The sequence below is a fragment of the Silurus meridionalis genome, chromosome 4, assembly GCF_014805685.1.
Source record: "Silurus meridionalis isolate SWU-2019-XX chromosome 4, ASM1480568v1, whole genome shotgun sequence".
Taxonomy (NCBI): Eukaryota; Metazoa; Chordata; class Actinopteri; order Siluriformes; family Siluridae; genus Silurus; species Silurus meridionalis.
Window position 1 is genome coordinate 30,097,261 of NC_060887.1, and position 6,000 is coordinate 30,103,260.

The window sequence follows — 6,000 nt, forward strand, 5'->3', positions numbered from 1 at the left end:
TCTTCTTCTTCTTCTTTGGCTGCTCCCATTAAGGGTCGCCACAGCAGATCATCTGTCTCCATACCCCCCTGTCCTCTACATATGCCTCTTTCAAACCAACTACCTGCATGTCTTCCCTCACCACATCCATAAACCTCCTCCTTGGCCTTCCTCTTTTCCTCCTTCCTGGCGGCTCCATTCTCAGCATTCTCCTACCGATATACCCCATGTCCCTCCTCTGCACATGTCCAATCCATCTCAATCTATCCTCCCTCACCTTGTCTCCAAAATGTCCTACATGCGCTGTCCCTCTGATAATCTTATTTCTAATCCTGTCCATCCTCGTCACTCCCAACGAAAACCTCAACATCTTCAGCTCTGCAACCTCCAGCTCCGCCTCCTGTCTTTTACTCAATGCCACTGTCTCTAAACCATACAACATCGCAGATCTCACCACAGTCCTATAAACTTTCCCTTTCACTTTTGCAGATACTCTTCTATCACAAATCACTCCTGCTATCACTCTACTCCACCCACTCCACCCTGCCTGCACTCTTTTCTTCACTTCTCTAACACACTATTACTTTACACAGGTACCTGAACTCCCCCACCTTCTCCACCTCTTCTTCCTGCAACCGCACCCCTCCACTGCCCTCCCTCTCATTCACACACATGTACTCTGTCTTACTCCTACTGACTTTCATGCTAATTGTTATACAGTTGAGTATAATATACCAACAAACAAGAAAAAGCAATTGGACACTGAAAGGAAAACTTTCCCCATTGTTTATTGCCATCACTTATAGTTAATCTCAACATACAAATCACATATTATACTATATATATATATATATATATATATATATATATATATATATATATATATATATATATATATATATATATAAAACACTAATTTTCTAGTCAGAGGTAGCCAACTTGCGGACTCTGGTCCGAGTCCGGATCGCAAAGCCTTCTACATGATAAAATATATATATTCCAAATGCTATTTTTTTAATAAAATCCCATTTATATCAGGCACATCAAGGTCAGCTCAGTAAAGCCGTTTGGGTCGTACAGCGCCACGAGTCGCTACTACAGTTACTATGCTCACTGTTGCTACGATCAGACGTTCAGTTGCGCATGCAGTGAAGACACCAGAAAGTGACGCACAAACATATGAAACTTTCAGTGAGTTAAAAACAATGGCATTCTAAAAACCGAGTTTTTCCAAGATAAATGAGTGGAAAAATACACATTTATTCTTCTGCATCAAGCTCCAAGAGGCCCGTGTCTCTTATTTACTTGGAGTCTGTTACGGGTGTCAAAAGTGGAAACATTAAACACAATTACAAAACTAAACATAGACACTTAGAAGAAACTTCCCCTCAGCAGTCTGAAGTAAGCGCAAGGAAAATAAATGATCTCAAAGCCCAGTACATGGGATCTACATGGGTTCTCTCTCACTTACTCACAGCCCAACAACAAGCATATGAGTGTTGACTAAAAATACAGTGGATTTTAAGATCTTTACAGATGCAGAAATAGTAAAATAGTGCATTGAGGCTGAGTGTGGAACACTTTTAGATGAAAAAGAAAAAATATGAAATGAGAAGAAAAATGTAACAAACACCCCTTCCAGCTGCAATAGCTACAAAAATAGCTAACATGTTAGCACAGGATGTGCAGTCACAACTTGATGCTATTGATGCTACTATCCAGAGAAGAAAGATTTGAGGACATCTTAGGTGTTACAGCACTTACAACACACACTAAAAGAGAAGACATATACTTGGCCATAAAAGAGATGTTAACGCTAAGAAGGATCAATCTGAAACATGTTGTGTCCATCACAACTGATGGAGCACCATCTATAATAGGAAAATAAAAAGGAGCAGTGACTCGGATTAAAGAGGATAATCCAGACCTCTGTTCATATCACTGTATTATCCACAAGTCTGTTCTGTGCTCCAATCTGTCAGAGGAGTATGCAGAATTTATGAATACAGTGATGAAACTAATCAGCTTTCTCAGGGCATCCTTATCACATCAGCATCGCCTTTTTCGAAAAGCAAGCTTTCACGCTTCTAGGCAATTAGAAATGAAATAAAAAGGTTTTTACGTATGTAACTGTCCGGACCACAGGTGACAAAGGACGGTTCATTTACTAAACCTTGTAAGGATGGTCAGATCTGTTAATGATCCCAGACCCCAAAACTGCCAGGCAACTTCATTAGGCCAGAACCTGAGAACTACCATGCTTCGGTAGTCAGAACTTCCCACAGTCTCTGTGTGTCTCTATTGCCAGGTACAGTGATCCTTTAACAATTCTTTAGTAAACTGCATCGCTAAATATTTGTTTTTTAAATTTCTTCTATTATTTGTTTAAGATGTGATATTTGTTTATTAATTATTCCCTGGCAAATTAATGAAAAATTCTTGATTAACTCTGAAATTCCCTGAAATCATTTATATCTAGTTGATTATGTAGTCTGGTGTTACCACAAATCTATGACCAGGATAGTACAAACTAAAGGATCATGAACGGATGGAGCATAGAGCACAACATCTGGGACCTTCTGATTTCTGACTGATCACTCACTAAGCAAGTTATAACTAAATGGCTAATTACATTATTCTTTATGCATGAGCAAGCATTGAGCGGCCTACTAAAAGAATTTTATTTTACCGTTATATCCTCTGACTAAGGTACAGTCTGGCGAGTTTGTGTCCCTGAGCATGTGTAGCAGCTATCACTGACTTAGCAAGTTATAACCAAGTAACTTAATTAATAGTTCTTTATGAATGAGCAAGCATTGAGCAGCCTTCTTAAAGAATATTAGTTTACCGTTTTATCATCTGACTAAGATTTGGACTGGCCAATGTGCCTCGGTGAGCAGGTATCGTTAGCCGAGCACAAGGTTCTCAGCGACTCCAGGACCAAAATGAATGATTAATTGAAAAGACGGAATGCTTAGAATAATCTATTAAAATTAAAGAAATACAACCAATAAGGTAATTAGCTTAAATTAAAGATATTCAAGTTAAATCTTTATTATAAATTGGAGTCAGGTTACATCTTAAAATTGGATTAATGTAACAAAGTGCAATCCATTTAAGTAATCTTTTACAGTCACGCAAGAAAGATTTACACGCAGCATACCTTCACCCACACCAGTGGATTCCGTCGTTGGGCCATTGGGTGGGCATCCTATAACCTCAAGCAATTTTAGTTGAAGACCCCTGTTCTAGATCATAGTCAGGTATTTTATTGAATAAATCTAGCACATATTTTCTTTTACAAAAAAAAACTATAACAAAAATATCTATATTTTTATGTATATTCTGCTAAGTTTATTAATCAATTTATTGAGCTTTAATTGTAATCAATTACTTATAACCAGCATGTATAAAATATCAAAGAAAGTCAGATAAATTCAAATCTCTGGTTCCTTAAAAGATGATGTGTCTGCCTCCAAAACAAAACATAGCATTGGGTGGGACAAGCAATATAGAGAAATAATTAAAAAATGGTTACCCTATTCCCACGACCAGCCGTAGACTCAACAAGGATACGAGCAGAGCCTTCATAATGTTTTGAGGGCTGAAGATCCTTAATAGTGTAAACAACTAAAAAAACAAAAATTAGAAATTAAAGTAATTTCCTATGATCATATAAAAACCCATACTGTTTGTAATCAGGCCTAATATCTAAAAAACAAAATAAAATTTTTCCGAGGGCTCAAGTACAATCACATCCTGACTCATGTAAGACTTTCAAGAATTACAGATGCTGCTTGTTTTTCTTTTATTACTAAAATATTTGATTTGTAGTTTAAAGAATGTTAGCATGACTCTCTTTCATTTTAGGCAGGTTTAAAATTCCAAAATCAATCCTAAAATACACTACCTTTATTGTCAGATGCAGGAATCTTTTGGTCCAGAAGAGCTTTTTTCTTCTTTTTTCCTAAAATATTGTTGTATTAAATCTCTAGCGGTTTTGCTTTTTCCCTGTTGTTCTCATTTTCGTTTATTCCCAACTCTTCGAAGACCTCTTTGCATGTCTATTCCTTTTTCAATGTTGCTCACAGTTGTAACACAGTTTCCGTAGTAAGAATTATGAAGCCACTTTTCACACTGTTTGGTGTTTTCTCTTTAATGGAGGGGGATTTGTAGACTTGTGGCAGCATCTGAAAGTCATACAATTGGAGGACAAACCACTGGGCCACAGCTGCGATGTCAGCCATTAGCTGTGTCAATTTGTTATTGACAATGCTCAGTGCCCACCCACTGGCCTGTGTGCCAATCCAGAGAGGAAGGGGGAAGTATAGAGGTTCAATTCAGTTCCTTTTGCAAGAGGACTGTTTGTGCAAGTGTAATCCTATAAAGAAATTCTTCAGAAGACGGATTTCGGAGGCGTTTATTTAATAAAGTGTGTCAATAGGGAAGGGCCAGGGGCCATGCGGCCAAACCAATATCATTAGACAAAACCTTTAACTTTTGGGGGAAGATACAAACACAGCTGCCTCCACCCTACTACTTCCTGTAGTCTACAAAGTCTTCTTCATTCTGTGTCACACACAGCCATAGATGAGACATGGTAAAGTCAACACAGCAATATAGTTCTCGCAGTAAACTAACCTTTTTAAATCTGACCTGTAAACGAAAGATTTTTGCTCTGTGTCAAACATTTGTGTTGTCTTCCGGAAAAAACAATGTCAAAGTGACAGTTTTTAAAAGGACAGGGTTTCCTGAATTTGCATTTTCTTTTTCCATTTTGTATGTTTTTTAATTACACATAAAGTATTGTGTTTTTTTTTCATAATTCGAGATTCTATATAATATTCACTGTAAGACATCAACGCACAGCTTGTCTAAAAATACAACTACTATATACTGAATTGTTTCACAAACATGTAATAGTAAGGTAAAAGGGTAAAGGGGGTTTTTCTTGTCACATATTATTTCAACCTAGTACAATATTATCTTCGCATATCCCAGTGATGTTAGGAACCTGGGGTCAGCCATGATACAGTGCCCCTGGAGCACTGAGAGTTAAGGACCTTGCTCAAAGGCCCAAGAGCAGCAGACGGGCAATACTGGGGCTTGAACTCGATCAGTAACCCAGAGCCACCATTGAGCTACCACTATCTGTTTAACCCTCTAACAAAAATTAATACAACCTTATAAATGTTGTCTACCTTCATGTTAACTTAACTGGACCCATATAATTACTAAATCAATGTAAGTAGAATGTCAAGGAATTTTATTAATACTTTTTTTGATTTTCAGTAACTGTTGTATACTGGTCAGGGTTGTGTAGATCCAGAAACTGGGAGTTAAGCAGGCACGATGCACCAACACATTCACACCTATTAAAAAAAAAAAAAAGCTATAAACTATAATAGAGAAAATAAAAGTTTTTTTAAAGGAAATTTTGTCAGAACATGATCACAGAGATACGTGGTAGATTATCCTACACCACTACTATCTTGATTAAAGTTTACAGACACCTGGTAATAAGTATGTTATGGTCTTTATGAGCATCGCATTCCACATTTAGTACCAATTTGCTTTTATAATAGCCTCCACTCTTATGGGAAGATGATCCACTAGATTTTTGAGTGTGCACATGGATGTTTGTGTCCATGAGCCAGAAGGGTGTCAGTAAAGTCAGGTACTGATGTAGGTGAGGAGGCCTTGAGTCAGCCAGTGTTCCAATTCATTCCAAATGTATTCAGTAGGGATGAGATCAGAGCTTGATAGCAGGCCCATTTAAGATCCTCTTCAAACAACGTAAACCATATCTTCATAGAGCTCACTTTGTGCACAGGGGCATTGTCATGCTGGAACAGGTGTGGGTTTCCAAGTTTAAGTGGACGCAAAATTGTATTATACCACATCCAGAGGTGCCCTAACCATTGTGCACCTCCAGCTTTGTGGTAACAGTATGGAGACGAAACACATATGACAGGAAAGGTCAGGTGTCCCAATACTTGTCGATATACAGTACTGTACTTC